Genomic DNA, 13,639 nt, shown 5'->3' on the forward strand with positions numbered 1-13,639 from the left:
TTCTAATATGGACAATAATCCTATCAGACCAGGACCCCCATGCTTATGACTCCATTTAACATTAACTACCTCCTTGGAGGCCCCATCTCCAAATACAGTCCCGTGAGGGTTAGGGTTTCAACATGTGAATTTCACAGGGACAAAAACACTTAGTTCATAACACTGAGTTCATAACACTTAGTTCATAACAATTTGGTTCTACACTTCTCAGGAAATCCCTTCTTCAAGCCCCATTTCCAACCCCCACTGGGTGGTCCAAACCTTCTCTGTATCCCCTGCCTCTGGTCTCTCTCTCCCCCTCCCTGGTACATTCTTCATGAGCCCCCAGATTCCACAGGCCTCTTCCTAACACACCCCTCTGAGTCATTTTTCTGCTCAAACACCTTAGTGGATTCCCTACTCTGTGCAGAATTAGGTCCATAACTGAGACAGTCAGTAAGCTCACTGATTAAAAATTTAAAGTCAGACAGACCAACGTGCAAGTTCTGGCTCTGACCTTTAGTAGCTGTGTGATCTTGAATATTTTACTTAATGCTTCTGACCCTCGGGTTCATTTTCTGTAAAATGGGAGAGATAACAGCTACCACTTCATCAGGTTCTGATGGAGACAAAGAAACGGATTGTGGGAAGTGCTTAACAGAATGCCTGGCACCTAAAGCTCAACAAAACATTAGCCCTGGCTGTCATTATACGCCATCAACCCCTCGGTGATCTCTCTTCTTGTGGCTTTAACACTATCTACAAGCCAAAGGCTCCTAAATTTACATCTCCAGCACAGTCTCTCTCCAGAACTCTCCTGCACATCTCCATGCAGATGTCCACAGACATCTCGAGATTGTCAGGCCTAAACCAGCTCCTGATCCAACCCCAACCTGTTCCACCCACGGCCTTCTCAAACCCAATCACTGAGACTGAAACTGTGGCTTCACCTTGGAGTCTTCCTGTCTCTCACACCCACACTCAGTCTGTTAAGAAACCGTCCATGTCAAAAACAGAGCTACTTGCCACCATTTCCCCAGCCCAGGTCACCATCACCTCCCACCTGGGGCTGCAGCAGCCTCCCAAACAGTCTCCCTGCTCCCGGGGAGGTTGTTATGGTCAGGTTTGCACACAACACACAGAATGACACTTTCAAACAGCAGTCACATCACCTCTCTCCTCCACTCCAAGTCCCCCAGAGGCCCCACATCACTGAGGTTCAAGTCCATAGCCCTGCTCTGGCCTCAAGGCCCCCAGGGACTCTCTGATCTTCTCTCCTACCACTGTTCCCCCACCCACCCTGCTGAGGCCACAGGGGCCTCCTGCTGCTCCTCACACATCAGCTCTCCTGCCCCAGGCTCTGACGCCTAGAATGCTCTTCCCCAAATATCCCCCTGGCTGACTCCTCACATCCCTCTCACATTACTAAAATGTCATCTTCTCAAAGAGGCCTCATTTGCAACCCTGGTCAAAATTACAACCTTCCCCAAACACACACACACTCACACACACACACACACACACACACACACACACCACTGGGGTCCCCACTCTCTACTCATTCTTCCCCCCTCCCACTTACCTCTTCCTAACACACTGTATGTAATACTTTTGTGTTTTATTTATTTGTTTACTGTCTTCCCATGCCAGAGGGAGTGCCACATATCTGTTTTGCTCACAGTTGCACATCCACTTCCTAGCAGAGTGTTCAGCACATTGCAATCACTCAGTAAGGAATGTCAGCTGAATGAAGCCTCAGCCAGTGAAAAGTGAAAGTTAGTCACACAGTCGTGTTCAACTCTGCAATCCCATGGACTGTGGCCTGCCCAGTTCCTCTCTCCTTGGAATTCCTTGGAATTCCTTGGAGTGGGTTGCCATTTCCTTCTCCAGGGGATCTTCCCAACACAGAGATTGAACCTGGGTCTCCTGCATTGCAGGCAGATTCTTTACCAACTGAGCCACTTACTCAGCCAGTAATTCACACATTTATTCAATAAAAGCCCACTGAGCATCTTCAAAGCCCATTAGAGCCTCAATCTTTCCAGCCACTTTCAGAACATTCCTCCACAGCACCTCTTGTCAAGTGGCTCCTGTCTCTCTGTCTACACACCTATGTTTTGGACAGACTTTCCCTAAAGCCACACTTAGCCACCCATCTCCACGTGTGGAAATCCCATCCATCCTCCAAGAGCCAGCCCATCTCTTCTGTGAAGCCCTTGCAGCCAGTGGGGGTACTTGCCCTGAGTTTCTTGCCCTTGGGCTGTTCCACAGCTTTCCTCTGCCCATATCCCCATCCCACTGAGCACCGTCATAGCTTGTGATCTATCCCTTATTCCCTGCTAACCTCTGAGATCCTCAAGTCAGAACCACGTTTGCTCCTCTCAGTCTCGCCTGCTGTGCCAGAAAAACTGAGGCGTGCACTAGCAGGCATCTGTATCAGCCTATAAATGGAGAAGTCCAAAGTAAACCCTAGTTTTGGAGAGTCAGCTAATTCGGCCCTCTGAGACAAGAGTGACATGGAATGATGCAATTACCTTCCTTTGGCCTGGCTCCCAGCCCCATCCGCAGCCCCAGAAGGAATAAGCTGCCTCTCCTGGAGATGAGTCTCCATCACACAACCCAGGTGCAGGCCCCTCCCCTGCCACAGTGATGGACAGCCCTCCCCTGGCTTCTGCCCCACCCTGGCCCCACCAAGACCGCCCCTCCGTTACCTTGGAGGAAAATCCCCAACAGGAATCTGGGCACTTCAGAAAACAAAAATGATACATTTGGTACACATGTGGGGGTCATCATGGCACCACACACTAGTTCAGCTGGATTTTATCCTTGTTATGTTGTTCAATTCCTTGCTCCAAAGAAGGATAGGGCATCCTCATGTATATGATCAAAAACACCCTCCAGTCCTGCCCTGAGACCTCATTCTGTGGGAAACCAGCTGACACATCACCCATACATGCTGGAGCTCAAGTGTCCCCCAAGGTGGCTTGCTCATCCATACACGTCCACTTAGGAATGAAAAGAAAAAAACACCTGTGTTTCCAACACTCTGTCTGGCTGTTGTCCGACTCTTAGCAGGGAACTAACGGCACCAAGGTTGGGAGAGAAGGAGAGGCCTCTGCTTTAACCCCATTTCTGCTCCTTTCACTCATCTTCCCAGAAGGGAATGCAGTGGAAGTCACAGAAAGTCAAAGGAGCAGGATTATGTTAAATCAGACCTCCCTCCCCAAGTCAACACTGATCCCATGGCTCAAAGCAGCAATCCAAGTTTTATTTGCTCATAAACATTAATGGGACTGAACCTCAGAGAAAGGAACAGGAAAAGTCAAATGCTAGAGGGCAAGGGGTCCTGTAAAACACAGGCGCAGGGCAGGGTGGGAAGGTCAGGGGGAGCGGGGAGGGGGCTCTGAATTCTCCCTCCACATAAGGACTGTCTTTGCCAGCTTGGGAGGTGGATCTAGGTAGCTCTTTTAATTTCTTGAAATTCCACACTTTTCTCGAGGTAGCAAAAAAACACTTAAAATAAGAGAGATGGCTTTAATGGCCCAACCTTTGCCAAACAGCAGTGACAGAGTGCCTGCCAGCAGGCTCTTCTCCCGGACCGACCTGACACCCGGGGAGGGACCCCATGTCACAGCAGGGCCAGGACACCCTAAAGAGAACTGAGAGACCTCAATCCCAGCCCTGCCTTCTCAGTAACAACCCAAGTGACTTTAGGAAAATTCATATGACCTTTCTTGGCCTCTGCTTTGTCATCTCTAACGCAGGGCACATCTCTTCTGCCAGCGGAAGGGAGTTGGGACGGTTTGATTAATGAGAGTGTCTATGATTAATGAGCGTGTATTATGAGCCAGGCCTGGGCTAAGCACTTTGTACACCCTAACTTATTCAATTCTTTCAACAATCCTATGAGATAGGTACTATGATCCCATCTTACAGGCTGAGAACCTGAGACTCAGACAGCCTAGGCCCTGATCCGAGGTCTCACAACTAGAAGGTAGCAGAGCTGGGAACAAAACCCAAATCCATATTAAGTGCTTTTAAAGACATAGGCTATCAGACCTGATTCCATGCAGAGCCGGGCCCGGGCCTGGCACACAGTAGATGCTTAAGCAACACCTGTTCAATTGAATTGAAGTCCACTTCCTCGGACTTTCATGCCAGAGCAGCAGCCTTTCAGAGACCCCGTCCCCTGTACAGGCTAGAAGCAGCCCTGGGTCTGTTTTTCTCTTCTACAGGGAAAAGAACCCTGGGAGAGAAGTTATTTCTGACCAGGTGGAGCAGTGGTAAAGAACCTGCCTGCCAGTGCAGGAGACATAAGAGACACAGGTTCGATCCCTGGGTCGGAAAGATCCCCTGGAAAAGGAAATGGCAGCCCACTCCAGTATTCTTGCCTGGAGAATCCCATGGACAGAGGAGCCTGGCGGGCTACAGTCCATGGGGTCATAAAGAATCGGACACGATTAAAGTGACTTGGCACAGCAAGGCACATAGCTCTGTATCCAGGTTTTAACTGAGAAGAGGGAAAAGAGCATATTTTCTTTCCTAACTTCTTCTTTTATTTGAATATTGGATTTCCACATTGTTGGGGTTGTAGAAGCCTGGTTCCCCAGAGGAATTCCCCGAGAAGCCATCTGCTCATGTGCTTCTGAGACACCTTGGCAGAGGGAAATGCAGGATGCTAATCAATCATCTGAGGGGGCCGTTCACTCTCTCCCTGGGAGATGGGTAAGCATGTGGCCTTGAGCAGGAGGGCTATGTCGTCAAAGGTACACAGATGCAGGCCCTGCACATGCTCTGGCCACTCCAGGGTCAACTCTGACAGGAGTCAGGTCAGGTCTGTCCAAGTCAGAGGCCAGGGCAGTGGAAAGCCAGAACTGAAGGCCAGGTCAGGCCTTGGAGAGGCTGGCACTGTGTATCAGAAATGCCAGGGGGCTGCGGCCACGTCTGAGCTCAGAGCAGACCCCAATGCAGACACAGACAGGAATGCAGACATAACCCTGTGAGGATGCCCAACAGGAGTCAAGTTATGGAGCTATCTTCAGAGAGCAGCTCAGAAATGTGGCTGGCCAATGCTACCCTGACTCTCAGTTGCAGTTAACCCAACTCCAGCACTGGGGGCAGGAAAGGTGTACGTACTGCTGAGCCCCAGCAGACCACACTCTGTGGGGGGCCCTCGAAATGCACTCTTCCCTTCCAGGACAACCACTGGGTCCAATGTGTCTCACTAGGGATCAAGGCAACATTGGGAAGAGACAGAATAGACAATGGAACTTACAAGTAGAATCTTATCACCTAAACTGTGACAAGCCCCAGGCCACCTGGTCTACCACAAAGTTTTATCAGTGGAGAAAGCCAAGATGTGAGAGGGACAAGTATTTGTCCAGGGACAAACTACAAACCCCCCAGTCCAGGACTCCGACTCCCCATTCGCTAGAACCAGCTCCAGGTTAGCAGGGCCCACCTTGAGCAGACTGCAGGGACGAGGTGGGAGAAGGTGGCCACCCTGAGCCATTCCTGACGCCTGTCAAGGGAGCCCCAACCTCTGCAGTGGTTCCTGCTTTCTCTCTGTGTCCCTCTGCTCCTCTCTCCAAGCTCGGGGGGCTTCTGTCACATGCTCAGACTGCCCCTGGACCTCGACAAAAGGGTTTTCAAATCTAGAAGGATGCCCTTTAACATACATGCAAAACCAGACAGTCAGCACAGCCTGGGTCCTGAGCTGCTGCAGAGGAGAGGAGTGCAGCAGATGGAGTGTTTCTGCTCACACCCCGTTCTCCATGGAGTGGACTGGGCCCAGGTGAGCTGCATTTGTCCGTGAAGGTGAGCACACAAATGCTGCAGCTGAACCAGAAAGTGTGAACCGAGAAGCAATCGGTCTGCACACTCAAGCTGCCAAAGGGGCCGGCTGAGCGGTCGGAGTGAACAGATGTGCCGTGCTCTGGCTCTAGTGGGCCTGCCCCTAAATCAGATGATAAACGCCCTGCCTAATCTTTACCATGGGAGGAAATCTGACAGTGTGTGAGTCCATGAGGTAGTTAGCATGAGAATATAGAGTAATCAGAGGGCCCCAAGGTTGTGGAGAGGGAACAGGAGACTTGCACAGGACTTTAATAGCCTTCCTGTAGCAAAAGGGATCTCTAGTCAAATGAGTTCAGAAAAGACAGGATTAAGGAACATTGACCAGATACATTTTGAAAGACATCTCAGAGCCTTTGGAATGCTACTGTTAACTGGGAATCTCCAAGAAGGAAGCATAGGATAGGGTGTCCCCAAAGATTATTCAGCAGGCCATAGGCAGCTTTCACAGGGCATCTTCCAGGACTGGTACCCACTAGGACCTTCTGAAATGGAGTGAAGTGATGTCTAGAGGAAGTTTCAGAAAGAGACACAAAAGTTCACAGGAGTTAAATCTCTGTGAGGTCTTTTCTATGAGGCCTAAATCTCCACCTGGGAATCAACAGTGAGCAAGAGAACGGCACTACCAAGCCTGGTGCCCACATGGACACATGGTGTGTGAAGGTAGGTACACAGGGGAGGGGTCCCTGGGTTCTCTCAGGGAGTCATAGGGCTCCCAAGCACTGAAGACCCTGACGTGCCCCTGAGTGCCTGAGGATCCTGCCCTGTGCACCCATCTTTCCATCCCTAGTCCCCATCCTTCTCTTCTGCCACCAACTCCTTCCTGCCCCCAACCACTTTCCAATGTCTCTTACCTGTCTCTCAAATAAGCACATAAGCCTTTTAACAACCACAGAGAAACAAATCCTTGCCACCAGGTTACCATGCGAAGCCAAAACTTTGAGGAATTCTTAGGAGTTAACAGCACCCATCCCCAGGTCCATTAAAGACTAGACTGTGTTGAGTCCAGGACTCCTTGGTCCCCTTCATGACCCTTCCTCCTCTTACCCTTCCTAAGAGTCAGTCTCAACCCCGTCCTCCCCAGGGCCAGGCACCTTGTTTCCAGTTTCCATCGCTGAGTCCCACATCTTGGCCTTCAGTCCTCTCTGATCCCAAAGCCCATCTCATCCCTTGGGCAGTGCTGTGCTTCCCAAGTCTGCCCTAAGGTCAAGAGGTCTCCCCAGACTCTCAGAAAACCTGTGGAAACTCATCCTCCAGGACCCAGAACACCCGCAGAGGCCCAGATGTGCCAAAACTCTTCCCCAGTACGCACTTGTCATCCAAGGACGGTGCTGGCCCCAAAGCCCTTCCTTCACACGGAGACCCAACACCACCCAAGCTGAACCAAAGCCAGTGGCAGCCCAGTGGCCTCAGGCCCACCACTCACCTTGTTGAGCTTTCCTCTCACCCGCAGGCCTGCTCCCCACTGCGTCAGATTTCCTCTGTCTGGGAGACAGGGTCCTTCATGGGTTTCTCCTCACCAGGCTGAAACAAAGTAAAGCCTATTTTAATTCAGGTACTTTTGGGATTCTAAAAATGGGGTTCATAATGTTATGATCTTTAAAATTCAGTTAATCCAGCCACCCCATTTTCCCATAACAGTGAACTCGAGCCAAGGTGATGGAGGAGGACAACGGCAAGGTGGGGTAAGGGGAGAGGAAGGACTGTGCGGAGGGAAGTTTTTAAAACACTAGATTTTGTTATTGTGAACACACGAATCCTTCTCGTGAGTGTGGTTCCTGGGCATGGCTTTATGTCAACTCAGCAATGAGACTAGGTTTAGAGAAAACTTCCAAAATGATCACACAAACCAGCATGTACATGGGAAAAGCAGGAGAGAAACAACTCAAACCAGGTGTAGAAGTGGGGCTCAGGGAGCCGCCAGGGCCGGAGACTGACACCCGCAAGCAGGGCCTCCACATACCTCTCTGACCTCAGGTCAGGTGAGCAGATCTGTCTTCCCATAAGTGCAACCCCTTCTCCCCAGGCACAGGGCTCTGACGCAGGTCTTGGGCTCCCACAGGTACCCAGAGACACTTGGTGCCAGGGCCAGGGAGGCACCAGGTCTCTCCTCCCACCCTGGTTATGTGCTGTATGCACACTGTTAATACTCTCACCTCATCCCAAAAGCTATGACAAACCTTGACAGAATATTAGAAAGCAGAGATATCACTTTGCCAACAAAAGGTCTGTATACTGAAAGCTATGGTTTTTCTGGTAGTCATGTATGGATGTGAGAGTTGGACTATAAGAAGGCTGAGAGCCAAAGAATTGATGCTTTTGAACCGTGGGGCTGGAGAAGACTCGAGAGTCCCTTGGACTGCAAGGAGATCAAACCAGTCAATCCTAAAGAAAAGCAACCCTGAATATTCATTGGAAAGACTGATACTGAAGCTGAAGCTCCAATACTTTGGCCACCTGAAGCCAACAGCTGATTCATTGGAGAAGACCCTGATACTGGGAAAGATTGTGGACAGGAGGGGAAAAGGGTGACAGAGGATGAGATGGTTGGATGGCATCATCAACTCAGCGGACAAGAGTTTGAGCAAACTCTGGGAGATGGTGAAGGACAGGGAAGCCTGGCATGCTGCAGTCCATGGGGTCACAAAGAGTTGGACACAACTGAGAGACTGAACATCAAAAACATCCCAGGTGATGCTACTGGGCAGTCCTCCCCTAGCCAGCCTGTCTAGCTGCCCTGACCTTGACAATCACGGCAAAGCTGAGAGGACACACACACACACAAGTCATTTACGCTGCCTGCATTTTCTTGGACAGCCCCACATGGGACATTGTAACAAGGTCCAGGACAGAGACGTGACAGGTGCTAAGAACCAGTTCCCCAACAGCACCTGGGCCACTTAGCAAGGAGGAAAGGAACCGCTGAGGTTTTGCAGAGTTCATCCCATGCCCAGCATGCTGACTGCCCTCTCAGTGTGTACACAGCCTGCCAGGGGAAACCAGTGACATGTGTAAAACAGCAAGGAGGATGAGGATCCTTTTCCACAAGCATGCACAGGTCATGCAGAGGTCATGGGCCACCAGAGGTCAGGGAGGGCTATTAGGGAAAAGAGAATTAGGGACAGGAGTCCACAAAGCAGGTTATCTTTGGAAAGGATGGTGTTGAGAATGGGTTGTCCCAAATGGAAGAGCAGTGAAAGCCAGGGTGTGGAGGTGGAGGTGCTGAGAGGGGGCAGGAGCCCAAGAATGCAGTGCAGGAAACTGGGAGCCCAGCCCTTCCCCAAGCCCAAGGTGAACAGGGGGCCTCCACCTCCTCCTCCCAATACAAGCCCCTCAGCTGGTATTTTCTCCTTCTCCTCCCCAAAAAAGTATTTCCCTTTTTCAAAACGACTACCTTGCAGCACTTTCTTGAGGGGCTCTTAATGGCTTTTGAAATATAAGCCTGGGGCTGCAAACGCTGCCTGGCCAATTTGCTGGAACGCTTCACCTCCCCAGAAATTTCCTCTAAAATGACTTTCCTTCTTCCACCACAAACAGACCCTTTGGAGCAATGGGCCTTTTAATCAACAATTATCAGAAGTCTTAAAAGTCACTTTTAAAAGGCTGTCACAGTGAGCCCGCTCAGCTATTTTCTCTGTTCCCGAGGGACTGCCTGGTGGTGGTGGGAAGCATTTGCCAGTGCATGGCGGGTGGGTGGGAGCAGACTTCATCCATCACCCAGAGACAGGCCCCTGGTGCCCAGGGGGCTCCTCCCAGCCCACATCTGCAGCCTGGGCAGCACAGGCATGATTTATCACGGGTGAGTTGTCGCCTGCGCCCCGTCGGGTTTATCTGTTTACTGGCTGCTTCTCCTCTTACTGACCTCCAAATGCTCTGTTTCCTGGGTTACTCTAACCTGGTCTCCCTCAACCCCACACACAGGCACCTGTAGCCAGGACTTCACTCACCATCTCTGGGTTTGTGTCTCCAGCCCAGATGCAAATATCCAACTGCAATATCTCCTCCAACTCAAAATGTCCAAGACAGAATGCATGTGCTTGCATTTATTTCCTCCAAATCAGCTTCCTCTGAGCCTCCTGCACCTCCGCCAATGGCACCACCATCCATCCAGGCTGCAGCCTTGCAACCAACCTTATTCTTCTCTTTCTCCTCATTGCCACATCCTATCCAACTCCACCCATGGGTTTGTATGACTTTACCTCCAAATTACATCCTGAATCCAGGACTTGGTACAACCTGCACTGCTAGCAGCCTCTTCCAAGCACCCCCATCTCTCCCTACCCAACAGCCCAAACTCCTGCTCTGCTCCAGCTGCAGCCAGGGATGCTGTCCTGCAGTGAGTGTAGTTAAAGCAGTGTGCCCACCCCACTGCCAGCCCAGCCTTGACTTGAGAGATTCAAGTGCAGTTAGGGGAATGTCCTCCTCCCTTCCAGTCAATTTTGGGGTGTTGTTCAGTTGCTAAGTCATTTCTGACTCTTTATGACCCCACTGACTGCAGCACGCGAGGATTCCCTGTCCTTCACCATCTCCCAGAGTTTGCTCAAACTCATGTCCATGGAGTCCGTGATTCTATCCAACTATCTCATCCTCTGTTGTCCCCTTCTCCTCCTGCCCCCAATCTTTCCCAGCATCAGGGTCTTTTCCAATGACTCAGCTCTTCGCATCAGGTGGCCAAAGTTTTGGAGCTTCAGCTTCAGTATCAGTCCTCCCAATGCATATTCAGGGTTGATTTCCTTTAGGATTGACTGGTTTGATCTCCATGCTGTCCAAGGAACTCTCAAGAGTCTTCTCCAGCACCACAATTCTAAAGCATCAATTCTTCAGTGCTCAGCCTTCTTTCCAGAATCCAGCCATCCTTCAGCTCTCACCTTAACATCCCCTTCTCACAGAACCTCCCTGCGCCAGAGCCAGGTTGGTCTCATGACCCCATGCTTCTCTCTTAGAGCATGTATCCCATCACTCCTGAGTAATGTAGTCACCAACTGGATAATGTTTATGCTTTCTTGTTTGTTTCACCTTGCTGACTTCTCTGCTGGTCTTCAAGTTTGGTGAGGGCCAGGACTGGGCTTGTTTTATGGATCCCTGGGCCTTTCACCTGGTAGGTTCTCAGTAAATATTGACTGAATAAATGCATAATCCTACAGTTTCTAAGTAGGAGGTTGCCAGAGCCAAGGTATCAAAATGGATGGAGAGATGAGAAAGGGAGAGCATTTAGATCCTTCCTGAGTGGGTACATTTCACTGTAAAACCCATGTAGCTGAAAAGCCTTATTCTTCTCAAAAAAGGTATTCAGGGAAGATATGGCATTTAAAAATAAGTCCATGGCACAGGTGGGAGGTGGGAGAGAGAGGCTCAAGAGGGAGGGGCCATATGTACACTTATGACTGATCCATGTTGATATATGGCAGAAACCAACACAATATTGTAATTATCCTTCAATTAAAAATAAATAAATTAAGAAAAAATCCATGGCAAATGCAATGTAATTGAGGGGAGTGAGGAGATTTGCAACACCCCAGGGAGAAGTCCAGCTACTGGACAGTCACACCTGCTGGACACTTGCCAGCTCTCCCAGAGCTGAGGAAGGGTCTGGCTGGATACTCAGGTACATGCGAGATGATGTTGACCAAGCTGAGGGCTCTCAAAGGGCATTCCTTCTCTGCCCAGAGTCACCATTGTTCCAGCCTAGGCTTCTTCCTGTTCTCTTTAGTTCTACAATCATGCTGCATTCACTGCAACTGTTATTCCCTGGGGAATCATCCCTGCAGCTTTCCACATGTTTCCTGTTAAGCTCTCCATCACAGTTCCCCTCCCCAGCCCCAGCCACTGGCCACAGATGTGGGCAGGTGTGCCAAGCCAAAACAGTACCCCATCTCTCTAAACATAGTAATAGGTCCGGGTGGACACTTGACCTGTCAAGCTAAATTATTTTCAGGTTTATATACCCATATGTGGAGAGGAAACTTACCTTTCACTGACTCGCCAAGCTAGGATCATGGAGGCCTGAAGATGCTAGTAGCTCTTTTCCCTGACTATATGAAGGAGGCCCACTGCATCAGGAGAGAACAAGACCCACAATTGCATGAACATCAGAGAGAGTAGAGCCAAGAGAGGGAGAAGGTAGGGGAGAGAGAATCATTTCTGCTGCTGAATCTTGCCTTGCCTGAAGGCAGATGCCCCTGAACTACTCAGTGACATGAGTCAACAAACATCCTTTTTGGCTCACATAGGTTTGCCCATTATTTACAATCAAGAATTCAGATAAATATAGTTCTGATCACTGGGAGCTCCCAAGATTGACCCCAGCATGCATCAACAAACTTGCCTCTTCCAACTCCAAGCCAAGCATCTAAGATTATAGTCTGAGAGGAAGACCTGGCCATGCCTGGCCAGTAGGCAGGAGAAGAGAAACCCCAGTTGAGTTCAGGCTCCATGCCTCAATCCTCTTGTTTCTCCACCTGGGATTTCAGAAACTCAACATGAGTGCCATGGTTTCCACTTCCCAAACCCAGGAGCACTTTCTGGAGTTCCAGTTCCTCTCTCCTTCTCGATTGGAAGTAAATCTTCTGGAAGCCCACCCCTCACCTTACACAGAAATGTGGTCTTTCTGGGTGGAATAGAAACACCCCTCTGAATGGTGCTCCCACCCACACTTCATTCTTTCAGTAAATGTGTGTTTAGCTCCCTCTCTGTGCCAGGTACGATGCTAGGCTTTAGGGCTAAAAAGACTCTTGTACCAAATTGTCTATTGCGTACACAGTATCCCTGTGACTCCCGTACTCTCTCTTGAGTCACATGAGAATCCAAGTCCCTTGTCCACAGGGCTGCAGTTAGATTCTGACAGTGAGAGCCACTCATGTGAAGCCTGGAAAGCTAAGGGGAGGTAGAAGCCATGCTTTTCTGGTAGAAGCTGGGAGAAGCTTCTGGTGATCGGAGGTTTTGTCATTAGCTTCCAGGTTTCCTTTGAGAATCTCCTACTTCCATGGTATAGACAGTTGAGAGCATTATCTACAGCTTTCTGTGAGATAATTATACTTTCAGATTTTCTGAATGAGAGCTTTCTGACCTTTGTTTCCCCCTACTCCAAGATCCCCTGGAGAAGGGAAAGGCTACCCATCCAGTATTCTGGTCTGGAGAATCCCATAGACTGTATAGTCCATGGGGTCACAAAGAGTTGGACACAACTGTGCAACTTTCACTTTCACTCCACCTCCAACTGTTGTGTGAGTCCCTAAATCCCTATAGTCAACCACTTTTTGCTCAACATGCCTAATGCAGTTCCTGCTTCCCTTTCCCCTAAAAGACCTTGCCTTCATTCTAGGGCAGGGCAGCAAGACCAGAAGGCTGCGCCACAGCCACCCAAATGAAGCCGAATGAAGAGCTGGGCAATCCTGTCTCTGTTGAGAAAAGTCCTTGTCTCTCAAGCCTTGCCTGGCCACATTGTCCTCAGGGCCTGCCAGACACTAAACCATGGATCTTGTATAGTACCCACTACATCATAGTCATCAGTTCAACCAAGGATTATATGGCCATCAAAAACATGGATCACACCAGATGAATATAAGTGACCTTAAACTAGTGGGTATACTGTGGTTGAAAACACACACACACACACACACACACACACACACACACACACACACACACACACATGTCTTTCCCCTAGACACTAAAAGGGGAAGATACAACAATCCATAACAGGAATAAAACAGTCTGACCCCTGATTAACTGCTCATCCATGTGATATCTAGAAAGGGGCCCAGGGGAATCACTGGGGCCACCCCAGTCCCCCACTGTTATCTGTGAG

This window comes from Dama dama, chromosome 9 (assembly GCF_033118175.1).
Source record: "Dama dama isolate Ldn47 chromosome 9, ASM3311817v1, whole genome shotgun sequence".
NCBI lineage: Eukaryota > Metazoa > Chordata > Mammalia > Artiodactyla > Cervidae > Dama > Dama dama.